The sequence below is a fragment of the Ambystoma mexicanum genome, chromosome 14 (genome assembly GCF_040938575.1).
Source record: "Ambystoma mexicanum isolate Mex_15411 chromosome 14, UKY_AmexF1_1, whole genome shotgun sequence".
Lineage (NCBI taxonomy): Eukaryota > Metazoa > Chordata > Amphibia > Caudata > Ambystomatidae > Ambystoma > Ambystoma mexicanum.
In genome coordinates this window covers 596631473-596658200 of record NC_090940.1, presented here as the reverse complement: position 1 = coordinate 596658200, position 26728 = coordinate 596631473, and the positions used below count along the sequence as shown (strand labels likewise).

The window sequence follows — 26728 nt, the reverse complement described above, 5'->3', positions numbered from 1 at the left end:
GGCTATATCCCCGAACACTTGTCCAGGGGTGTCTCCATTACTATCCCGTCGCGGCCGAGCCTTAGATACCTCTAAGGTACTGGCTATAAATACACCTGGTAACAATATCCCTAAATAACAAGTCCCCTGCCAATCCTTGGGCAACCAGGGAAAAGCTAAACTACCACAAACAAAATAAACGGGTCCCCCTACATACAAAGGCCTATTTTCCCCAGTCAAGTTTACAGTATTTACACAAGGCTCGAAGTCTCCCATTGGCCTAGTGCCATTTCTTTGTACACAGAAAGGAACTGAATCAGGACTATGATTCACAGAATAAGAAGGAGGCATGGCATCCTTTTTGCCTATCGGAGCCATCTTAAAAGAAACTAGATTTTGAAAAGGAAAAGAAAGTTTATCAGACGGCCTAATAGAAGCGACGTTAGGTTTACTTCTATTTGCGAAAAGCGAGCATCCCAGGGGAGTCAATTCACGTTTTTCAAATTCATTCAAATTCGTCCCATCGAAGTTCCCTGAGATGCCATCATTCTATCGGCCAAAGAAGAGTGCTCTAAGAGAGGCATAGCAAGAAGTTGTTAAAGGTAAGGGATGTATATACCATCCCAGTCCCTTGTTCCCATGTTGTGGTAAGTGAGTGCAGATCCAACAATTAATCTTATTAAAAATAGCATGCGTAGCATTCATCACTATCATCAAAGTGTTATTATGATATTTCTGTCTATGCCAAGAGTCCCTAGGGGACAGAGTTTGAAGGTGTACAGAGGGAGTCAAAACAGTTGGTACGATTTTGGTCGGTAACAGAGGCTTCAAAGGATAAATTTCTTCAAAATACCAAAGTCCCACGGCAGCAGTTGCAAAAATAACAATAATCAGAACGAGAACACAACAGTACGTTTTCGGGGCCCAGGCACATTGTTCATTGTTCGATTTGGTCACCTCCTTGTCTAATAGTTCAACACGGGGAGCAGCGGTGAAGGCGGCAGGTATCATGGTCATCCCGATCGACGGCCCCAATGTTCGTCGTTGCTGGCGGCACTTCGGCTGCGCGATTTCTTAGTCCTTCCAACCCTAGCCAACAGAACCCTCCTTTTCTTTGTTCAAAAAAAAAAAAAAAAAGGAAAGAGAACAGTACTTCAATCACTCTTTTCCTTCCAGATGCACGACACTCGTGCAGTAATTTTATTTCCGTGGTCGAAGGTTGTACCTGATGGTACCCAAGTTTGTTGAATCCAAAAGCAAAGTATCGTCGCTCCCTGAGGGGAGCGTCGTGTCGGTGGCGACGGAAGTCGCAGAGCTCGAAACAAGATTTTCCGGAAGCGATTGATCAAGAGAGTGCGGAGACAAAATGGCCGGCTCCCCGAGCTCCTCAGGCTCAGAGAACTTCTCCGACGCACTCACAACGCTGCCTGCTACTCCGAGATCAGAGATTGTAGCACCAGCGAGGGGTTCTGTTTCTTCTGTAGCGAGTGGCGTCGGGTGAGGGATCTTCTTAACATGCGTTGCATGTATCCAGTTCTTCTTTCCTGCCACCCGCACTGCCGTCCTGGTGACCAATAATACCTGGTAGGGTCCGCGCCAGCGAGGCGCAAGACAGGAAGACCTCTCGTAGGCCTTCACCAGGATCCAGCTACCGGGCAGTATATCGTGTCCTGGGCCCGTAAACCGTACAGGTAAGGCAGCATTCACCTGGTGGTAAATGAAATACAGATTTTTAGTCAATTGATTACAGTAATCTATGAGCAATACATTATCCACATTCCTCAGGGCTTTAGGTTTAGGGAGACCCCAGATACTAGCAGGCCTTCCCATTACCACCTCGAACGGAGAGAGCCCAGTTCTAGTCTGGGGTGTGGTGCGCATAGCTAACAACACAATAGGTAAAGCGTCGGGCCATTTTAGTTTAGTGTCGGCACATGTTTTTGCAAGTTTGTTTTTCAAAATACCATTGTGTCTCTCTACCAACCCCGCACTTTGAGGGTGCCTAGCTGAATGAAAACGTTTCTCAATCCCTAGGGCAACACATATTTGCAACATTACGGCTGCGATGAAATGGGGGCCGTTGTCCGACCAAATTATCCTCGGGAGCCCAAATCGAGGGAAGTACTCTTTCACCAGGATCTTTGCGGTAGTCATGGCGGTAGCATCTTTGACAGGGAAAGCCTCGACCCATTTGCTAAAAGCACAAATGATGACAAGAACATATTTCAAGTTATTACATCGCTCCATTTCAATAAAATCAAGGTGAATGGTTTCAAAGGGGACAGAGGGGGGCCCGAAACTTCCCCTTGGAGTCACTGTCCCTTTACCCACATTGTGCTGCAGGCAAATCATGCAATTCTGAACATGTCTCTTTGCAGTTTCCAAAATTTTATCATTCACCCAAACCTGCTGTAATATCTTCGTAATTTGCTGGGCACACACATGTGTTGGACCGTGTGCCATTGTAACCATTGCTAACACATAAGAATCAGGAAGCAACCATTTCCCGTCGGATGCGTCCACCCAACACCCTTCATCATCCAATTTTCCCATGCCTTCAGCCCACTTCCTAGACTCTTCAACTGAGGCATCAGTCTGCATATCTCGCACAGACCCAATGCCTTCATCTATTATACAAACATCTATCACTTCCCTCGAGGTGTACATGTCTGTGCTAAGGTCTGTGGCTGTTTGTCTAGCTATCAAATCTGCAAAAGCATTTCCTCTGCCCACATTGTCTATGACCTTGCGATGTGCTGCACATTTCATGATCGCTAATTGTTCAGGGAGCGAGAGCGCTGAAAGTAGTTGTACTATTAAGGGACCATGCTGAATCTTGGTCCCATGTGAGGTCAGAAACCCTCTTTCCGACCACAGTTTTCCAAAGTTGTGAGCCACCCCAAAGGCGTACTGGCTATCCGTATAAATATTGACTCTATGCCCTTGGGAGAGCTCACAAGCGCGAGTCAACGCTATAATCTCCGCGGCTTGCGCGGAGTTATGCGGAATCCTTTTAGTTTCAACAATCTTGTTCAAAGTAGTAACTGCATAAGCAGCTGTAGATGTGCCATTCGGAAGTTTGAAGCAGGAGCCATCACAAAACAGCTCCCCTTCCGCATTCTCCAAAGGAGTATCCTGCCCTTTGTTTCTTGTTCGGTGGCATATAGGCAGTCATGTGATCCTTCATCACCGCAAACAATATTTTGCGGGAGAGGTAGGAGTTCAGCCGGATTGAGAACACAACACCTTTTAATTTGGATATGAGGAGCAAATAGGACTAATTCGTACCTTGTCAACCGGGCAGAGGTAAGGTGTTGCGTTTGAGTTTTATTCAATAGAATATCAACAGAGTGAGGTACCATCAAGATTAAATCGTGGCCTAGGACCATCCCCTCACTCTGTTTTACAGACGCAGCGGCAGAAGCAACAGCGCGCAGACATCGCGGCAAAGCGCATGCAACAGGATCGAGGGCGGAGGAATAATAGCCGCACGGCCTATTCTTCCCTCCATGTTCCTGTGTTAACACAGACAAAGCACATCCATCACATTCATGCACAAACAACACAAAGGCCTTATCGTAATTTGGTGTACCCAGAACCGGTGCTGAACATAGCGCGGTTTTGAGAAGCTCAAATGATCGTTGATGTTCCGATTCCCATGGCAATGGCAGAGAAATGCCCTTCTTCGTCAAAGCCAACATCGGTTTTACCACTAGTGCAAAGTTCGGGATCCACAGTCTACAGTAGGACGCCATCCCTATCAGGGCTCTGACTTCCTTCTGTGTTTTTGGGACAGACATGCCAGAAATGTGTTTTATTCGTTCAGGTGTCAATCTTCTCCCCTCCTTTGACAGGAGGTAGCCTAAATAGGCAACCTCCTGGCAACAATATTGAAATTTTTTAAGCGAAGCTTTGTGACCATTTTCAGCTAGATGAACAAGCAACAATATAGTGCCTTCTTTACAAGCTTTCTCAGAGTCTGCAGCCAGGAGCAAATCGTCTACATATTGAAGCAGCGTGCAAGTAGGTGGCAATTCAAGGGTGTCGAGCTGCTCCTTTAAGGCTCTACTATAGATACTAGGACTTTCAGTATACCCTTGAGGTGCCCTTGTGAATGTAAACGAGCGTCCCCCCAAGGTGAACGCAAACAAATACCTGCTCTCCTCATGTATCGGGATACTAAAGAAGGCGTTTTTCAAATCTACGACACTAATGTGTGTAGCCGTAGCAGGGATCATTGTTACGATCGTAGTTACATCAGGCACTATTGGAAATTGTGGGGCTACCACTCGGTTAATAGCACGAAGATCTATTATAAACCGGTACGGAATTGCATTGTCGCCTTTCTTATATACTGGCAAGATCGGGCTATTACATAAGCTACCTGTTATCTCTTCGATCACTCCACGATGTACAAAATCGGAGACAATGCATTTCAGAGCACGCTCACCTTCAATTGAAATTTTATATTGCGGAATGCGCGGTAGCTTAACCCCATGTTTCAAGACTATCTTAACAGGCTCGATGTGCAATATCCCGACATCATTGTCGTCTATTGCCCACAAACATTCCGGGACAATGTCAAACTCGGGAGGTAGAGGTCGGGTCAAGTACTGGGAGTTAAAGGGTTGCTGTGGTGAAACTGTTAATCTTATTCCGTCAGGGGAACAATGAATCACTGCATTCAGTTTCTTTAACAAATTCAACCCTAGCAAATTTTCTCCACAGTTTGAAGTAAGAAGAAAAGGGCACTGGTTTGTGAAAGGACCCAAAGAAACAGATACCGGCGCAGAAACCGGACAAAGAGTTGGTATACCAGAGAACCCTATAGAAACGTTTGTTTGCCCTGACAGTGGGATGTTTGGAACCCTAGAATGGTCAATGGAGCACTTTTGTGCTCCAGTGTCGATCAAGAACTGATGTTTCCTATTCCCCACCAATAATTCAACGTAGGGGCCCTTCTGATCAGGGAATAGGTAAAGGTTCCAAACGCTGCTTCGGGCAATCCTAGTAAGGCAGAACTTCGTCAAAGGGAAGTTCTTCAGAAAGATAGGCAGCAGAAGGGTGATCGAATATATTTCTCGAGTCCATACTCGGAGTCTGATTTTCCCGTGAAAAAGGTTGCTGGGGATCTTGTAGAAGCTGACCCCTATCAGGGCCCCCTGCTCCGGGGCGGCCCCTTGGTCGCCTACCCATACCTCCAAATGTGCCTCCTGACCTCTGACGAAGGGCAGGGCACTGTGCTCGCCAGTGACCTTCCTGGCGGCAATAAGCACACTGATTAATATTTATAGAATTTGGAGGAGTATTTCCTCTTGGAATGTACTGACCTCTAGTCTGTGTCGTACCTCCTCTGGGGTTTCTGACAATTTGCTGCAACAATACCTTAGTCTTTAAGTCACCCCTTCTTTTTTCGATTTTCTCTTTTTCATTATTAACCCGATTCTCATAATACTGAGCCATATGCAAAACCTCTGACTGAGATTTTGCCTGCCAAGCGCTCTCTGAGGACATAATTTGTGACTGGATGTCGGGCAACAATCCACGTACAAATTTGTCCACAAACAACCTCTTCCCCGACTCTGTGCCCAAATCCTGTCCACTGAAGTCAGAGAACACCTGTTCAAATCTATTAAAGAATTCAGTAGTACCTTCAGTTTTCCCTTGGACGCAGGCCGTAAGCTTGTCCCAAATAATCCTTTTTTCTGGGATTATAGTTTTTAGTTTAGCAACTATTCTATCGGGTAAGGTAAGTATTACCTGGGGTGGTTTCTCACCAGCTGGTCGTTCCCCATCTATTCTAATCAGATTTACCCATGTATCCCCTAGCCCCGGCACATCATCTACTGTCCGTACCTGTTTCCATACATCAACTGGCAAAAGCACTGGAAACAATAAGTCCATGTCACTTAAGGTGAACACAGAAGACTGCAAGACGGATTCTATTTCTTTATAAAACCCTGTCGGGTTTTTCCTAATATCAGGGACTGATTGTCTAATCGTGTTCACTTCCTGTCGAGAGAACGGGACGTGAACAAACTGCGATACGTAATGTGCAGGGATGTCCGTCGCGGGAGTACCAGCTGCCGCGTCGGCGGGGATTTCTACTTTTGGGACAAGGGTCGGAAGGACCTCTCTCATAGGCAACTGAGATATAGGGACCTCCGACCGCTTACTGAGCAATAGGGCCAAATCGAGCGCTAAAGCAGCTGTAGAAGTGTCGGGCGAAAAAGCTCTTTTACAAATACCCAATAACTCTATGGGGCAACCAACCTTCTTCCTTATACATTCCTCCTGTAAGTGCTGTACCATCACTTGGATTACCTTTCTTTGCATCTCTACCGTGTATTGACTATATGTGTCATACACCTCATCTGGCGGTATCGATGAATCCGAGATCCATCGAATCGCGTCTTTGGTACAAATTCGTACTTCCTCAGGTGCTGATCTTCGGCACGAAAGGAACCGTTTCTGTACATATATCCTATCGTCCTCATCATCCTCGTTTTGTAACCTTTCAAAATCCCTCCTAAACTCAAACAATCTATCAACATGTCCATATACTTTCTGCTCTGTATCCCTCGAAAGTGCCAAAGCATTCAGATCTCTCACCCCTTGTGGGAGATCCGAAGTCTGCAATCTACCCCACATTACACCTAAGTGAATCCCCAGTCCTTCAATAAAAACATTTTTCTCGGGAAAATCGTGCAAATTAGATAATGTTGAAAATACATCAGTTTGATCACCTTTTTCCATGCATTGCTTAGCCCAAGCAAATAGTTCCTGTTTCCTGCCCGCAGGAACAGTACTACGAGTCACAATTGTTGACCCTGCACCAGGATCTATTTTAACGAACACGGGACTCCCCGGAATCGAAAGTGTAGGTGGGCTTAACAAGGGTGCAGGGGAGAGAGGCAGTGTAATAGACAGAGGAGCGACAACCAAAGAACTAGGAGCAGTAGGCTGCGCAGGAGGAGTAGGAATAGCAACGGGAACAATAGCAGGAACGGGCAAGGTGCCCATAACAGGAGCATACGGAGGTGGCGCTGAAGAATCAGGCCTCCGTTCGTTCAATATTTTCTCAATAAACTCCTCGGAAACATGGAAATCTTTAGAGGGGTAAATTTTCTGGACCCCGAGCGAGAAAGCTCTATCCATTTTCTGGGTTTCTTCTAATCGTTTTTCCTTGTCATACAACAATGCCTTTTCGGCATTTGTTTTATGACGACGTGCATGTTTATCCCTACTTTTAAGCTGCTGCAATGCTTCCTTTTTCCAATTTTGTAACACATCAAAGGCTGCTGGCCTAGCCTTCTTCTTGAGCAAGATCGATTCTAAGTATTCAATACGGGGGATTTCAAAACTACCATTGATTGGCCACTGAAATTCGGAGGCATTTCTGGTCTGTCTGTGCCAAATGTAATTAAATACAATACTACCAATGCCATACTTACAGTACATAGTACACGCCGGCGACCCCTCCTGTGGTGCCGGACGGCTAAATTCCAAAGATTGTCGATCGCTGCGGAACAGAGCCCTAAAGCAGCTAGACAATTTCCCAGGCATTTCTCAAAGAATTGGTGTTACCTGGTCCAATAATTGTGTCTGCAGATACAATACGCCAAATTCAAATTGTCAGGGTTAAATTAAGAGCCGGGTCACGACTGCACCTAACCAAACCTAAGGAGGACCGTACGGTTTACAAAGGACTTCAACTAATGAATTTTTACCTGCGTTCGGTGGTTTCGGCAAATCTGCCCGCCTCGGAATTGGACCCTCGTCAAGATGCCGTGTCAGACCGCACGACTATCGCCCAAGGATCGGATCGTGCAGCGCTGCCAAGGTATCGCGTCTCGATCGGTCGGGCCCGCAGAATCACACCGTCCGATCCCGATTCGATAGTCTGCGTCAACCTTCAATGATCCGGCATCAATCTTGAGGGTCCCTATTCGGGCGCCAACTGTGGAAACAGAGAAATTGATATGAGGCCGGGAAGCCCAAAAGGAAACACACCAACACAGGTTACAAAGGACATACAAAGCGCTTTATTTCAAAGTTACCAAAGTCAATTGACATACGGATAGCTATTCGGCCCTCTGACTAACACGCGAACCTTCAACGTAAGGTTCGCACTGAAAGTGGGAGAGAGCGATCATCGGGATGCTTGGGTTTTTATACGTTTTGTCCTGCATTGGCCAGCCCTCTCGCAAGTTAACCATTCTTGGAACCGTGGCTAGGGTTCGTAGCCAGGTCGAACACACAATTTACATAATTTGATCAGTTCCGCTGATACAGTTACATATTTACACACAGGTTAAAGAGAGGACAAGGTCTTAGTTCGTGACCCTAACAAGTGGCCTGCGGACATATTATTTATTCACGTGTGCGGAGGTCACCATGGCCGGAGTCTTACTCAAAATGTCGTTCGGCCTCCATTTTGTGATTCAGGGTGACTTCCACACTGCAAGAGTACCTAAAATGGCGGCTAGATCCAAGATGGCGGCTTACACAATACATTAAGGTCAAGACCTTGCCGCGGAACCTATGTACATGGTATTCTTTAGACAGCTTGGCGTAGGCCAACATACATTTAAACAATGCGATTGGGGTCACAATATTATATCGATTTCCACAAGGCTGTATACAAATACAATAAACCAGCGTTCAAAATAAGTAAAATCACACAAGGAACATGCACATGTAGCACTGCCGTCCATTAACAAAAATAGAAAAGGGACTCTCATAATGCTAAGGCAAAACCAATATGATGGCCATCTTTACATTCTCCAACCTCAGTTGATAACAGAGGGAAGATCACATTTAAATATACATAAAAAATATAGCTGCAACTATACATACAAATATTGCTGGATCCAATGTTCAAAGGCGATTTAGATACTTTAGAAGATAATATCTCTGTGGGTGATGTTCCAAGTGGTCGTGAGATTTCTGAGCTTTTTCATATCTCTATTGATCTGAGTATTGAAAGTGATTTACGTTTAAAATCCAGATTGTGTCCTGTTTTGGCAAAAAGCAATATTGACCTTTTTGAAGAAATGGTCATTGTAGATTTACAGAAACTACCTAGGAAAATAATCAGGTAGGTTTCAATTTGAGTAAATCGCAATTTCAAGCTTTACCAAACCTTAAGGCTGGCCCTAGTGTTGTTATTAGGTATGTTGATAAAGGTGATGGTGTGGTTATCTGGCAGAGAACTCTTTATCTGGCTGAAGTTAGTCGGCAGCTTGGAGATGGCAGGTGCTATGAATTGGTGGATGCTGATGTGTTGGTGGCTACTAAGAATGCATTGGATGACAAATCGGTGTAATGGCATAAACAAGATTTATAAAATGAGGATGATGTCCAGTTACTACGATGCTAATATCCTGTGACTCCAATTTTGTATCTACTTCCCAAGGTGCATAAACGCGTGACCAACCAACCAGGGTGGCCTATTGTGTCCACGATAGATAATTTGGTAGATGCTACCTCGAAATATTTGGATACATTTTTACAGCCATTTATTTGTGGTTTGAATTCATACATCAGAGACACATCGGACATTTTAAAAAAAACATGATTGTTTTGTATGGGAACCACATTATTGGTTGGTGTTCCTTGATGTGGTATCGCTGTACACCAGCATTAACCATTAGGCTAGGCTGAACGCGTATGATTATTTTTAGAAAACTAGGTCTGCTTGTTACGAACAGCAGAATGAGCTGCTTTTGGACCTATTAGAGTTTTGCCTAAATCATAATTATTTTCTGTTTGAAGGCAGAATCTGTAGGCAAAACCGAGGGACATCCATAGGCGTGTGTGGCCCCGACCTATTGAAATTTATACCTAGGTTGGTGGGAGAAAGAAGGGGCCTGCTTTTCATTGTACGACAACTATCTGGACAATGTAATAGTGCGGTTGCTTATAGATGACCTCTTCATCATTTTGGGAGGATCACTGGATCAACCTAAGGAGTGTAGCTTTAATGAATAGCAATGAGAAACATGAGTACCTGTGCAAATAATTGTTCAGAACTTTACCTGCATCTCTTGCACTATCTATGATGACTGCAACCTGTTGTAACTAAGCCCTCGTGGTAACCAGTGCCCAGATGCCCCAGGGTACAGCGTGCTTTATAAATGTAATAAATAAGTAAATAAATACAAATCTGGAACTCACGCTTACGAGCAGTATGAAAGAATTGGTTTTCCTAGATGTACGTTTTGAGGTAGTGGATAACGTACTTACCAGCAGATTATATTGGAAGCCCACTTCGGCAAACAGGATACTACATGTCAGTAGCTTTCATCCCGCCATTCCCTCCTCTTCTCTGGTGAATAGTATTCCTTTTTTGGTTAATTTTTGCGGGATAGAAGGAACTGCTCACAAGAATGAGATTTTGCAAGAGAATCAAGGGTAACGAGCAGTCGCTTGAAATCCAGAGGTTACCAGAAAAAATCGATTGTTAGTGCACTTGACAAAGCTGAGTCGAATGAACGGACTGTTGCACTAGGCAATCTTGGCAGGGGCGAAAAGAAGAAGAATGAGGAGGGTAAACATTGGTCAGTTTTAAGGCTGGATAAGGATATTTGTGGGGTATTAGGTTCCCATCCTCAGGTTACTTTTGCAAAAGCACCATCTTTAAAAGATGTCATTGCACCTAGTAAGATCCCTCAGAGGACTGAAGAGCGGGACCAGTTACCCCGTAGAAGGGCTAATGCTTTTCACAGGTGTGGGAGATATTAATTGTGTAATTTGACTATTTGCACTACACACTTTTAATACCCCAGGAACAACAACAAATTTGACATCAGATTTGATATTAATTGTTTGACTGATTTTGTTGTTTTATTTATTTATTTATTGGTTATGTATACATCACACAGTGTTTCAAGGCGCATCAAGACAAAAGGGGGGGCAGGGATACAGAAAAAACAATAAAAACGTTCCTACTAGGACTTGAGATATTCGGATCGTGCAAGTGCTATAACATGAAATGAAAGTGGGAGAGGGGGAGTGCTGGAAGGGATGGAAGAAGACAAACAAGCGTTCCTACTAGGCCATGAGACATTTGGATCGTGCAAGTGCTATAACATGAAAGGGGAGGGGGGGTGAGGGTACGTGCAAGATAGGGAGAAAGGAGAAAACCATAATGAGGCAGGGAGGAGAAAGGTACATTAAGTGCAGGCGAGCAGATTCGAGCACAGCACAAGGCTGGAATGAAGAGTGGGTGCATAACTTGAGAAAGCCTCACCTCATGGTGCTGGGGCTACATCCAGTATCACCGCAAGGTTAAACAATGTAAAACAGAGCACAGCCTGCAAAAAGTCAATCAAGTGGTTGCAGGTAGCTAAAATGCAAGACACAGCAAGGTTGTGAGAGTCAATCAGAGGTTGCAGATAGGTAAAATGCAAAATACAGAAAGGTTGTGAGAGTCAATCAGAGGTTGCAGATAGGTAAAATGCAAAATACAGAAAGGTTGTGAGAGTCAATCAGAGGTTGCAGATAGGTAAGGTTGCAAAAGCCAGTCCAGTGGTTGTAGGTAGGTAAAATGCAAAACACAGCAAGGTTGCGCAAGTCAGTCCAGTGGTTGCAGGTAGGTAAAATGCAAGACACAGCAAGGTTGCGAAAGTCAATCCAGTGGTTGCAGGTAGGTAAAATGCAAAACACAGCAAGGTTGCGAAAGTCAATCCAGTGGTTGCAGGTAGGTAAAATGCAAGACCCAGCAAGGTTGCTAAAGCCAGTCCAGTGGTTGCAGGTAGGTAAAATGCAAGACACAGCAAGGTTGTGAAAGTCACTCCAGTGTTTGCAGGTAGGTAAAATGCAAGACACAGCAAGGTTGTGAAAGTCACTCCAGTAGTTGCAGGTAGGTAAAATGCTAAACAAACCACAGGTTGTGAGAGTCAATCAGAGGTTGCAAGTAGGTAAAATGCAAGACACAGCAAGGTTGCGAAAGTCAATCCAGTGGTTGCAGGTAGGTAAAATGCAAAACACAGCAAGGTTGCGAAAGCCAGTCCAGTGGTTGCAGGTAGGTAAAATGCAAGACACAGCAAGGTTGCGAAAGTCAGTCCAGTGGTTGCAGGTAGGTAAAATGCAAAACACAGCAAGGTTGCGAAAGCCATTCCAGTGGTTGCAGGTAGTTAAATGCAAGACACAGCAAGGTTGTGAAAGTCACTCCAGTGTTTGCAGGTAGGTAAAATGCAAGACACAGCAAGGTTGCGAAAGTCAATCCAGTGGTTGCAGGTAGGTAAAATGCAAAACACAGCAAGGTTGCGAAAGCCAGTCCAGTGGTTGCAGGTAGGTAAAATGCAAGACACAGCAAGGTTGCGAAAGTCAGTCTAGTGGTTGCAGGTAGGTAAAATGCAAGACACAGCAAGGTTGCGAAAGTCACTCCACTGTTTGCAGGTAGGTAAAATGCAAGACACAGCAAGGTTGTGAAAGTCACTCCAGTGTTTGCAGGTAGGTAAAATGCAAGACACAGCAAGGTTGTGAAAGTCACTCCAGTAGTTGCAGGTAGGTAAAATGCTAAACAAACCACAGGTTGTGAGAGTCAATTAGAGGTTGCAGGTAGGTAAAATGCTAAACAAACCACAGGTTGCGAGAGTCAATCAGAGGTTGCAGATAGATAAAATGCGAAACATAGCAAGGTTACGAAAGTCAATCAGAGGTTACAGGTAGTTAAAATGCAAAACACAGTAAGGTTGCGAAAGTCAATCAGAGGTTGTAGGTAGGTAAAATACAAAACAGCACCGGGCTGGGACGTGACATCCAAATGTCAACAATGATCACACATCCCTTGGAATCTGGCATCAAGCGCTAAAAAGGTGGCTGGGGCAGCGGGAGATTGGGGGTATGTCAACAACTATCACACAGCCCTTGGAATCTCGCATCAAGTGCTATAGGGTGGGGGCAGTGAGAGATTGGGGGTATGTCAACAACTATTACACAGCCCTTGGAATCTGGCATCAAGTGCTATAGGGTGGGGGCAGTGAGAGATTGGGGGTATGTCAACAAATATCACACAGCCCTTGAAATCTGGCATCAAGTGCTATAGGGTGGGGGCAGTGAGAGATTGGGGGTATGTCAACAAATATCACACAGCCCTTGAAATCTGGCATCAAGTGCTATTGGGTGGGGGTGCAGCAGGAGATTGGGGGTATGTCAACAAGTATCACACAACCCTTGGAATCTGGCATCAAGTGCTATTGGGTGGGGGTGCAGCAGGAGATTGGGGGTATGTCAACAACTATCACACAGCCCATGGAATCTTTCATCAAGCGCTATAGAAATGTGACGCAAGGGGAAAAGCATCAAGTTAAGACCTGGCTGTGCTTCTGGCATTAAGAGCTTGGCACTCTGGCTAAAAGGCACAAGCCATCATCCCTGACAGCAACCCGAAGGCAAGGGAAACTGGTCACCCAACGTCCCTGGAGCTAGAGCGCCCAGGCGGGCATTGGAGGAAGAATACTTTGGGGAGGCAGCCGCAGCTTGAGTTTCAGAGGAGCGCTAGTCTGAGCCGTGAGCAGCCTGGTGAAGAGCAAGCCTCAAGATGAGCAGCCCGTATGTGACAACGTGTGGGCCCTTAAAAGAGTCTTTGCGGTGGTGGGTCTCGCTGCTGGTGCCCCACAGGCCCTCTCGGCCTCGATGCAGCAGGCCAGCTGGATATCTTTGGGCATAATGGTCATCCTCTTGGGGTGGATGGTGCAGAGGTTGGTGCCCTCAAAGAGCCCCTGCAGGTAAGCCTTGCTGGCCTCCTGCAGGGCCATGACGGCCGAGCTCTGGGTGCGCAGGTTGGTCTTGAAGTTGTGCGCGATCTCCCGCACCAGGTACTGAAAGGGCAGTTTTCCAATGAGAAGCTCAGTGGATTTCTGGTAGAAGCGGATCTCCCGGAGGGTCATGGTGCTCAGCCAGTAGTAGTGTGGTTTCTTGATGCCGCCCGTGGCAGTGGCACTCTTGCAGGTAGCTTTGGTGGCGAGCTGCTTGTGAGGTGCCAAAACCTCTGCTGGACTTGCGGACGGTCTGCTTAGTATGGGCCGTGGCGATGCTTCAAGACTTGCTTCCACTCTACTGACGACGTACAAAGGTGTATATGATCCTATGTCCTTGTGGCATGGCATATATTGGTTCCACCATGTGCCATCTTAAACTTAGAATTTTACAGCATTGTCATGCTATTAAAATAATGATGAAAACTACAGACTAGCAAAACATGTTTCTGAAAAACATCAGAGTAATCCTGATTGAGGGCTCGAATGGGAATGGGGAGTTACTTTTTCTGGGGCCTGGAGTTAGGAAATTACTGGGACCGCCGGGGCTGTAATACCCCGGTAATTCCCCAAAGCCAGGCGCCGGAATAAACACGACTCCAGCGGAAGCCGTGCCATTTTTACTGGCACGGCTACCGCTGGGGTCATAATGAGGCCCTCTATCTTTCTTCGGTTTGGCTCATGTCCCAGAGCATGTGCAGAAAGGAAATTGAACTCTAAAGCTTCAGCAATTGGAGGCAAGACTAATCATGTACTTTGAGAAGCTACAATCAAAGGGACATAATATTGACACTGAATTATATGTGTTTTTGGATTGATTATGAGATTCTATGTTTTGCTGTACATTGATGTGTTTTTCTGGTGTGTTGATGTCTTCATTTGATCATTTTCTCTTTAAACAGGTTTTGCCAACTTGGGCTTTATTTGTTATTTAGATACATTCATCCATGTAGGCTTACAAGCCTTATTTCATGATTTTAAATGTGGATGTATGTTTATTCTATAATTCTGCCCACTTTGGTTCTATTTTCTAGTGTGATGTGTCTGTTTAAGTTCTAAGCCCCTATTCTATTATTCGAAACATGAATTCACGCAATTTTCCATGTATATGCATTTATTGTTTTTGATGGGCTTGGAGGCTTATTTGAGTTATGAATATGTTAATCAACTTGGCACCTGCTCCTTGTGTTTTCTGCCCTGCTTCACTAATGTCTGTTTTTTTGTTGTTGCATCCTATTTATTGTTGCACCCAAACGAAATACTTGTTCATATTGTGATCTTTTGTAGCGTGATTTTAATCAAATATTTTTCTAATATATCACCTATGAACATTGCATTCAGCAGTATTTATATTCATTGTTGTAGCTATATTGTAAGTATATTTATATGTGATGTTCCCTCTGTTATCAATTGAGGTTGGAGAATGTAAAGATGGCTGCCATATTGGCTTTGACTTAACATCATGAGGGTGTTGAATCCCTTTTCTATTTTTGTTAAAGGATGGCAGTGCTACGTGTGCGTGATCATGGTGTGTTTTTACTTATTTGGAACGCTGGTGTATTGTATTTGTATACAGCCTGACGAAGCCCTGTTAGGGGTGGAATGCGTGACAATTTCTCTGGCAGGATGTGTAGCTTCCACCGCCATATTTTTATGAATTGAAAGAATAAAAGAATATATTTTGTGCGCTTGCTGGCGAGTGCTTGAATGTTGCCTACATTTCTGTAAGTACCAATTGCTTTCTTTTTAGGACAGGGTGCAAAAGTTCAAGTTGCAAGCTACTAGCCATCCATAAAAAGTCACTCATCACCTCATTTCTTTACATTGTGACAAATCCATGGTATTCGTCCCTTCTTCCCAAGGGTAGCCACCCCCTTTGAGGCTAGGGAGGTGAGCCCACTAAGCAAACCCTCCGCTGGGGTTTGGGAAAGCAGGACCTCACTAAGAGTGACTCCCTGCAGTGGACAAGGGCTCCCATTCCCAGGTGGAACTCCATATACACACAAGATATTATCTGCCTACATGGGAGTCAGTAATGCTGACAATACATCTATGTGTGTGGCTCACGATAATATGGACAATACCCCTATTCGTTTGGCTTAAGGTAATGATGAACTTTACAACCATTTCATAACATATTGTAAACAGTATGCCCCCTCTCATTATAGGAGCCAGTATAAAGGACCAGCGACTCGAGTGGAGGAGGATGAACCATAGGCAGTGGCTAGCCTGCAACGTGAGTACGTTGGTGCAGGACGAAGCCGTATTGTACATCATAGCCGGCTGTGGCATTGACAGGGGCGAACGCCAAAAGGAGATGCCACCATCCTAATTTGAATGAGTAATGAGCCTGTGGAGCCATGACGAAACAACTAAAAGCTTACCTGGTGGCACGACCACGCCAAGGACATGGTGGGCCCGGAGCCCGCGAATGAATGCTGAAACCAGGAACAGAGGGGGGAGTGAATGTTCTGCTCCCAGCAAGAGAGCAGAAGGACAAAAGAACACCACGACGAGCGGAGTCCGAAATTCAATCGTATCCAGTCTCGAAGACCGGTAAACTGTGAAGAATGCCACCACTACCGAAGAGACACACCCGCACTGGAGCAGTCCCTGCAATGCCGAAAGTATGTGGGTTGTCCAGATGAAAGGGGGACAGAGAGATGAAAGAGATTGGGGAAGGAGGAAGGACGGTCCTAACCCCATACCAGGGTCAAAGAAGCCCAGAGAAAAAGACTGAATGAGCGAATGAAAAGAACTACAGGTGCAAGAGAACCCTGAATAGGAGAAACTTCCAGAAGGGTGAGAGAAACCTACGAGAGCAAAGAGAGCCACAAGAAGAGAGGAGTTACTGTACCCCACAGAACTAAGTGAGCCATTGGGGCAGAGGAACGAAGGGGAGGCAGAGGGGACCAATAAGCCAAATGCAGAACAGATATGAGGGTAGCACGGAGGCGCCAAACATCTTAACTGAGAGTTGAAAGGACCAACTAGAAAAAGGGATCAGCAATACCCCAGAAGTATAAGTGAACAAAAAACGGGGTGTGGACTCCCGAGAACCCCGAACTGTAGAATCCTCTCAACAAGTCACAGGGGCACCGTGAATTCGGAGAACCAGATGGAAAGAGGGGACAGCCATATTCCAGAGAGATAGCCCTGGAAATATTGAGCTGGAGGAACCCAACCGATCCACACGACTGAGTACACAAAGTAAGGTACCAAGACGTTGCGAAGAGGCCACATGGAGATGCCCCACCTAAGATCCTGAAGGGATAGAGATATAAGAAAACAACACAAGTGGTGCAAAGGGATCAGGAAACATCCCTCCCTCAAAAAAATTGTAGACATTTTGTTTGTTCTTGAACGTAAGATGTTTTTGTTGTTGAACTTGGGAAACTTTAGGAACTTTGATAAACTGCCATGGACTGTTAAATAAGGAGAATTGTTAAACTGCGATTCCAGAGCCAGGACAAATTCCTGAAACACCTGGGAAATATTCTAGTATCTAACACTGAGTTCAGGGCACTCCACCTAATTTTCTTTTATTCTGAAGTGTTAGGGTAAGCGATAAGTGGATGTGTTCGGACGGAGGACTATTTTTCTTTTGACTATCGATGAGCACCTTAGTTTAGTTTGATAGGAAGTGAACGCACCTTTAGCGATAGGGGTAGTAAGGTGTTTTACTTTTACGTTGAATAAAGTTACTTGAAAAGTATGTCTTCTGATCCGAGCCCTTCTTCTGGCTTGCCTCAACATATAGACAGAAAGACCATTTCTTACTCGCCAAGAGCCAATTATCACTAGCCAATGGCGAGTGGTGAATGGAAACTTTGCGCTTTTATATATGTGTATGTACAGATAACGAAAGTTCCGGGGAGCAAATAATGTTCAGGGTAAGTAGAAAAATCAATCAATCTTTATTGAGGCATACAAAAAAACTGCCAAAACAATGCGTTTCACCCTCTACCTCCAGGCTTGTTGACATATATAGATTGCTCAATTTCACACCCAGTGAATATAGTGCTTTCCTATCCCCATGAGACAGAGGCTCCCAGCTGCCTTGCCTTGAAACACTGCACCGTGTATGTAGCTTCTCCGTTTTGGTTCTTTTGGGCAGCCATGTTGAAATTCTATTAGGCCCATCTATCACACTGCACATGAAGAAACAGATCGAAAGCTTTTCGGAAACCAGATGCATATTCTACCCAATTAAATGTTTCTAAAAGAGTGTGTACTAAGGGCAATAATAATGTCACCATATGAATAGTCCAGAGACAGCAATGACACTTTCAGATGTGCAATGTGAAAATATCAATCCACAGCAATGTACTGCTACAACAAATACGTAAAATGTAACATTATGGCAAAGTGCATTAAACGATGTTTTTAATTTGCGTCACATATATTGTCATGGCATGCTTATTAAAACATGAATTCCTCATTTAACTACATTTTCATTAATTATATATAAAATGCCATTGAGCCGGCACACTTCAGGTTTAGTCGAATTACTCTATATTTGTGTCGTTCGACCGAACATACCTATTTTGTTTCTATGGAACCACCATGTACCCTCATGCCCTCCATGTTTGAGAGTCATTGTTAATTCTGGGAAGAGATGGTTGCTTGTCGATTGCCTCTGACAGTCCTACGCATCGGGCTACAGGCAACTCTAACTGAGGCAGCAAGGAGTAGAATTGTTGATCATAGTTATTGGTGATTTGACCAGAAGTTCTTGAGGCGCTACAAGTCTTTCGAAAAGGCCCTTTAAAGGGTATTTGTGTTTTTTAAAAAGAGGGAATTTTAGCTTCCTGTTGTACACATTTCTTTGTTTTACCACAAATATGAACATAGCAGCCAATGCTTTGCATAATAAAGCAGTGATCATAGCACTACCCACATTATCTCCTGGGGGGTTGGGAAGCAGCATGGGAGGTTATGGCAAAAAGGGTGTGGGTTCGGTGACACAATTAGCATTCTTCGTTTGACTCACATGTCAAATAGCATCTAAACACGTGTGGGTCATAGGTAAACCAACATCATTCATACCTTACCAATGTAAATTCCATTTTGGGTTGAATGCCCGAAGCGGAAATGTTTGAGGGAGAAAAGACTGAAGATTATTTTTATGAAATAATCTTCGGTCTTTTCTCCCCTGAACATTACCGATGTTCCCCAAACCCTACCCACCCCCAACAAACCCCGCTACCCCCCATCCCATACTTACCTTGCATTCCGTCTCGCCGTGTCCCTGCAACGCCTGCTCCCTTTCACTTCTGTGATCGAGAACCGGCACTGCAGGGGTCACCCGCAACAGCGACTCTGTACACTGTATAGTATAGTGAGCGGGGTGTTGCGAGGGACACCTGCACAGCCTTTTCTTTTTGTTTTTTTTCTTCATGACTGCGGGACAGCTGCGGGGGACACCCCTGCATCCCTTGCAGCCGTTTTTATGTTCTACTTACCAAAAGTTGAACTTTTGGTAGGTAGAACATTTGGTAGTATGTGTTTTAGAACTTTTGGTTGAGTAGGTAATTTGGATTCGAACTTTTTGGCAGACAACGTAGATACCAGATTCCTGTCATTTAAGTTTATACCGATCTTCTTTACCCCGCATCCTATACGCCGCCCACTCCGGCAAGGCTAGCGTGGTCCTCTCCTTTGTCCAGGTGGCAATGGGAATTCGATTGTTCATCTTCCATTGTCGCAGAATATTTTTTGGGCCAGGAATTATGCATCTGATTATCTTCCCTTTTCATTGATGTGTATTGTGTGCATGGGCGTCTGGTAATTAGGTAGCACCATGTTTTGGTTACGGGAATGTTTGTTTCTAGTGTGGTTGTTATAAACGGATCCAAGGTTTTCCATCACCCAAAAATGTTGTTACAGTCCCATAGCATTTGGCTTATCGTCTTCTAGTTCTCACAATACCAGTGTTTCCTGTCCAATGTAGTCTTAGCACTATGCGTTGCTGGATGTAGACCATATCCCGAGCTAGGTCTACCTCGTATATTCTTCAGTATACTTGACCTCTTCCAGTATACTCTCAAGTTCTCCTGTGTTTCCTGTCCAATGTAGTCTTAGCACTATGCGTCGCTGGATGTAGACCATATCCCGAGCGAGGTCTACCTCGTATATTCTTCAGTTTACTTGACCTCTTCCAGTGTACTCTCAAGTTTTCCCGTCTTTCCTGTCCAATATAGTCTTAGCACTAAGCGTTGCTGGATGCAGACCATATCCTGAGCTAGTTCTACCTTGTATATTCTTCAGTATACTTGACCTCTTCCAGTTTACTCAAGTTCTCCCGTGTTTCCTGTCCAATATAGTCTTAGCACTATGCGCTGCTGGATGTAGACCATATCCCGAGGCAAGTCTACCTCGTATGTTCTTCAGTATACTTGACCTCTTCCAGTATACTCTCAAGTTCTCCCGTGTTTCCTGTCCGATATAGTCTTAGCACTATGCGTTGCTGGATGTAGACCATATCCCGAGCTAGGTCTACCTCGTATATTCTTCTGTATACTTGACCTCTTCCAGTATACTCTCAAGTTTTCCAGTGTTTCCTGTCCAATATAGTCTTAGCACTGAGCTTTGCTGGATGTAGACCATATCCCGAGCTCGGACTACCTCATATATTCTTCAGTATGCTTGGCCTCTTCCAGTATACTCTCAAGTTCTCTTTCTGAATCTGTTTGAGTTTTCTGTAATTGTGCGAATTTAACCTCAGATAGTGTGTGCATAGATCGTGGAATCCAAAATAATTTCATCCGATTCGACGATCGTTCCCCTCAATATCTGTAGCAGAGGCAACTGTTCAGAGGAGAGTTGCAATATATGGGCGTCAAAGTCCCTCTTCAGCTGCAAATACCTTCCTCAATCTTCCATTGGTAGACAGTACAGGGACCCTAAGCAGGGGTGCTGTTAGGTCTGTAAAATATCTGGGGTTACGCTAATGCCGGGACTGTCGGGATTCAGGGATAGCTTGCCTTTGGGTTGTAGCCCCTGAGCTTCTATCTGGGTCTGCAACCGAAAGACCTGGGACAATAGCACCCCCCCAGACCCTTACAATGCCGCTGACCCTAGGTTTTTGTTCATATGATTATAGCACACCGCGTGGGCATTCCCGCGTGCATTTACTGCTCCCCCCTCCCAGTGTACAAGAGAACAAGACAGCAGTTACGGGGTGCACGAGGCGTGAAAGTGTATGACAAGGCACAGGCACGAAGGCAAAGGTAACAGACTAACATCCTTTTCTGTTTTGATACATGTCACATGAGGAGATCATTGAGGCAGTGATTAGAGAACTTGAGCGCCTAATTGCCTTTGTCTCCTTCGCTTGCGCGGAAATTGAATTATAATGAATTGTAGCTATGCAAATGAGGGAAGGAAATCACATGCGATCAACCGCGCGCCAAAACAGACTTAATGCTGTTGAGGAGTGCCCGGAGGGATACTATCAGAATCCCCGGCCTGGCAGTACATTCATTTAAATGAACGCTTCCACCTGTAGAGGGGCCATTTCCAGCAGCATAGCCCACTGCCTTTAGAGAAATCTTTTGCGTTATAAAAGAGATGTAAGATAAAAAAGAACTTTTCTCTTCATATGGACAAGCTGAGGAACTTGGTCTGGTGCTAAAGTGTACTATGTTCTGCTGTCTCCAATTCTAGCCAGTGGCAGCACGCTATCACTACCGAGAGACCGCTGTTTGTCTGGCATGAAGCAGCTCTTGGACCAATTACCACTCCCTTGCCAACTCACTCACACTCGCTCCCTGATGTTATTACTTTCTCACAAGTTATCGATATTGTTCCCACAGAACTGAGTAGCATTGTCAGTCAACAAGGAGACATAATGGATGCTGGAGCAGCTTGGTATGCCCCAGGATCCTGGTCAATCACCTTTTCTGGTGGCCCTCACTATCCCCTGACTCCTGACTTCAACGCGGGTCTGGTAGGTCTTCATGGTTCCAAGCGTTGTCTGGTATCAGTCTCTGCTTACGCTGTGTCAGGTCGAAGGGGCATTGGCTGAGGCCCGGTTTGAAGCACAACTAGGACCAGGGGTGAAGTCCTAAAAATTAAAGTTGGGGGACTCATCAACTAACGCAATGGGATGAGACGTCACCAGAAATTCGCATATAAAGTTGAAATATGCACATTTAATTAAATTGGCTTTGCATAACCACCCATATTGCACGAGACAAATGGCATTTGCCTTTTATAAAATCAACACACACACAAAACCAAAAGAGGATATTTCCTTCTAATAGTGTTTTTGAAAACGTTAAAAGGTGTGCATGTTTTAAACTCCAAGAACCAATACAAATGTGTTCCCTGGGATTTGCAGTACTGAAATGGGACATTTCACATTTAGTTGTTTGTTATTTTTTTATCAGGTTATATAGTGCAGTGGTGCAGTGGTGAAGTGTTCGGCCTGCACACCTGACAACTGTGTTTCGATCCCCGAGGTGGGCTTTAATTCATAAATTCAAAGACGACATTCAATGTTTCTCATTTTAGCTGGGGGGGGGGGGACTCAGTCCAACCTGTGAAAAAAGTGGGTGGACTCCGTCCCCCCGCGTGTACCCTCGACTTGAGCCCTAACTAGGACAGCATAAAGGGGTTGGAAACCCGGCCCCCAAACCATATTGGCCAAGCCCATTTTGTTCTAAGTGAAAGGGCTTATCGTTGCCCATTCTAAGCAATTAAATATAATTGGTTATTTATAACTCGCAAAGCACGGATCCGGGGATTGAACCTGTGTTGCTCCGCATCGTTTTGCTTCTAAGTCGAGCGCATTGCCCCTCCGCTATCTTTTAGAGGGTGAGGTTTGGAGGCCAGCCACAAACAAAAAGACTTCATGAGTGAATGCCGTTCACTAGTCACTTAAAAAGTAATTCCTCTAACCAAAGTGTGCCACTAGAACAAGTAATAGACACTCCAAAAAAATCTACAAAATTGCCATGGACCCGATTCCATGTATCCTCTGCATCTAGACTAGGACATCTCCAACCCGGACTCTGGGCCTCATTACGAGCATGACGGTCAGGAAACAAGGGTGTCGATAGCATCATACCGGCACCCTTTCCGGACCATCATATTCCGACAATGCCGGTAGGGGCCACGGATCTCCTGGCAGGTCTGACTTGCTGGGAATTCTGGCCCCTACTGGGATTGTCTCTCTCACTGAAGCCCTGCACCATGAGCAACGGTGCTGGTGCTTCAGTGTCCTCATTCCTGTGGAGTCCGATAGGGCTTAACGTTTTCGCAGCCTGACATCCCGGTCCACCGCCACTTGTAATATCCCGGAAACGGTGTTACAAGATCGGCGGCAACCCGCTGCCTGCACCGACGGGTTGCTGCCGACCTCATGAGGCCCTAGGTCTGCCTTTTGCTAACCTGTGTCCCCTAATGATATCACACTGTACCCTCTCTCTCCATGACCTTCCGGGTGAACCCTTTCTATTGGACCTTACTAATTATATTCATAAATCCAGTAGCCTGTCCTGCCCCAGCCCACTTACTGTAAGCTGATCTCCTTGGTCTCTTTAAAGACCTCATCAGGAACATGCAACTGGCCCAAAAGAAACCCTATCTCTGGCCCTGAGGCTGAAACCCTGTGACCATATCATGCCAACATTAAGCACTCTCCAATCATTGCACTGAATTATTCCACATGCCTATATACCTTTCACTCAACGTGCCCCACCACGAGTCTTCGGCCCCGGGCGGGCACAACTTTATGACCAAGCCAAACATAGAAATAGAAAAACTGAGCAAACAATTTACCAGATGACATTAAAAGCCAAGGGGACCCAATCGGATTCACAAATTACCTCAAACATAAAAAATTGAAACAGTCGCTCCGCCTAACTTCCCCTTCCAGCTAATGGCACTGACGGCAGTGTCATGTACCATGTTTGCCGCCTTCTCACCGATAGCGGTCACTGAGAGTCAACAATGTGAGTTTGGTTTTACTGTGAATAGGTCTACTTACTCCTGTTTCCCTGCCTCGCCGTCTCAGCTTTACAGCCGGTCAGATAGCACAGTGAGCTAAGCGCTCGCCCCTGATATCTGTGTGCAGCCTGCTGTGGCAGGTTCGAATCCCGGCAGGGTCAACTCAGCCTTTCATCCTTCCGAGGTTGATAAAATGAGTACCACTCTGTGGGATAATAATGTCTTCTGTTATTTGAGCGCTCTGAGACCTATGGGTGTGTAGCGCTATATAAGAAGTGTATCATTCGTCTCCCGCGTCCATCCCTATCCCAGATACACCATGGAGGGAATCTCATGTGCATGTTGGAGCAGTGCAATGGACACATCTTAATGATATGATATGTTATTTATAACACGCTTAATACCCAGAGGTTTATAAGCACGGACCAAGGGATTGAACCTGTGCTGCTTTATGTCGTCTTGTTTCAAAGGCGAGCACGTTGCCCCTAAGCTATCCTCCCAAGACTAATAAGTATCAGTGGCAATAGGGTGCTGTCCTAAACTACCTCTGCTGGATAACTTGTTCTGCAGAGGTGGAACAAAGGATTATAATTTCATTCATTTAAGCATATGTCTGAGAGGAAGTCCCTTAATACGTGGAGGGCGGTCCCCTTGAGTATTCCATGTGTAGGCGAAGACCAAAGAAACACAAAGGGGAGGGTACAAGGCGTTTGCAGGAAGTAAATGGGATACAAGTATTGCTTTGTTCTGTGTCCAAGACGTATGATATAGCCAGTATGATAGCTCAGAGGATTACGCACTCGCTGCTGATCTGCAGGTCACTGGTGCAAATGCCAGCAAGGCAAACAAAGCCTTTTATCCTTCTGAGGTCATTAAATTAGGGTCTACTTTGGTTGGGTAATAATAATAGTTCATCAAAAACATTCTCTGTACAACACTTTATTGAAGCGCTGTGCAACAAGATCTACATACATGTATTATTATTATTACAGTTTAAACATGATATGCATTCAATGCATCAAAACAGTATCTCAATATGCATCATATTTCAGCAGCTATTATTCCCTTTGGCAGGTGCTGAAATGCAATGCAAATAAACTCCAGCAGTAGATATTATGCTTTTTGATATCCAAAAATAAAGCAACATTTAATAGCGTGTCTGTATGCTACAGGCTACCAAATGCAGCATGCATTTCTAATGTGCAACAGGTGTAGCAAATCTACCCTGCCTGCCAAATGCATTCGCATGAGTCCAGTTTCCATGGAGACCAAGTAAACAAGGAAATAAGGACTGTGGAGGCTCGAGGGACATGGTGCCTGACCATGGAAATGGGACAAATGCTGGAAAAGTCAATAGTAACTAAATCACAATGCAATGGGGCTGCTGCAAGCATAAAACAGAAGTGGTGGTAGATATTTCAAATTATATATATGAACAAATGCGCTGAAGTAAAAGGGTTTGGTGCTAGAAATGACCGTGCCATGATTTGCGCCTCCCCGTACCCTCTTCCTAATAGGCCTATGGGGGATGACCATCATTTCTGTGCATTTAAAAAGTGCAGATCGTTTGTGAGTTGTGGGCGCTAATTTGCGCAAATGTGCAAAGGGGTGAAAAAGGGCATCTGAGATGTGCTCATTCTGGTTCCTTTTGTGGATCGGGTGCATCCTTTTTTCGGCGCATGGGATGCGATGTGCCAGTATCACTTGCACTCAAAAAAGGTTTTACAAATCTGGCCCCTAGCAACAATAGAGATGAAATAAAGACTGGATGTAAACACATGCTCAGAAAGAAAGAAAACAGGAGGGGTTATGAGTCATGAAAAAGGATTATATAAAGCAATGATAAACATGACTGAAAAAAAAGAAGACAGTATTGCAAAGTAAAATAAAATAGAATATAGGATGGTAATAATAAAAACAATAGGTGGGATGGATACAAGCAGATATTAGAAATCAACACAGGTTAACACTTTTCAAATGTCTTTAGAAGAAAACAGACCGATCTACCAATTCATTCATGCCATCAGGAGAAAGTGTATTAAGTGCTGTTGTCCAACATGCTTCTTTTTTCCTCTGTCATATCTTCGCTTCTTGCATGAATTGTGCTAGGGTGCTTTGGCTTTCACTTGGCTGGTATTGTGACTCACCGTCTTAAAGTGTTTGGCAGCACTGGATTTCATATTCCAATGCCTGGTTTATATTTGATTACTCTTTCTTTTAATAAATGTAGGAGATTGCTTTTATGGAAGGTTTGAAATAAACCAACCATAATAAAATACATTTTTTTTAAATGGTGTTATTTCTACGGATACTGTAGCTTGCAGCTGTGCGACGCTGCTCTGATAGGACAGCTTTCATGGGCTGAAGAGCCTTCTGCAGACCTTGAGATGGAGTCAGGGATCTGATTTGTCGCAGGAGACAGACGTCTTGTTTAAGCAACATTTACAAGTACATTTTTGGACAGGGAGTTCTTTTGATGGACGGATTGCTGTTTAAGTGAGTGAGAGCTCATGCCGCAAGTAATGTATTTGAATTTTGAGTTATTTGTATAGCGCACACAACAAACTGAATTGAATCCTGGCGCAGATGGTATCAAGGCTGAGAAAAACACACCAGCCAATTCGATGGATTAATGCCGCTGAAGTTTACCAGGGAAGCAAAGAGGAAACGGAATTTACTTGAACGGGTTGATCTTTAAGCCCGCTCTGAAGATGGATAGAGAATTTGCCCTTCTTAGGTTCAGTGGAAGACTATTCCATAGTTCCATAGTCTTGGTCCAGCAGCTGAAAAGCTGCAATCTCCTCTCCACGCTTGAGGTGCAATAGTCCTGGGAATAGTAAGTAACAATGATCTTCCGATCTAAGAGCCCGGGTAGGCTGATAGCGCTTCAATTTGTTTATTAAATAGTTGTTGCCAGCCCGTGTATACATTTGTACACCAAACACCCTATTTTTTAATTTTATACGGTCTTCCACCACTAACCAATGTAGTGACCCGCTACACCAAAAACCAGCCTTACTCCTGCATTT

General features: G+C 44.8%; 1 protein-coding gene and 1 pseudogene across 1 annotated transcript in view; one reads left to right on the top strand and one right to left on the bottom strand.

The window, feature by feature from the left end:
• Window positions 1-26728, top strand: part of EML5 (EMAP like 5) — a 772681-nt gene that overhangs the window by 116223 nt on the left and 629730 nt on the right. The window lies entirely within an intron of this gene.
• LOC138527527 (histone H3.2-like) lies at window positions 13524-20354 on the bottom strand (annotated as a pseudogene).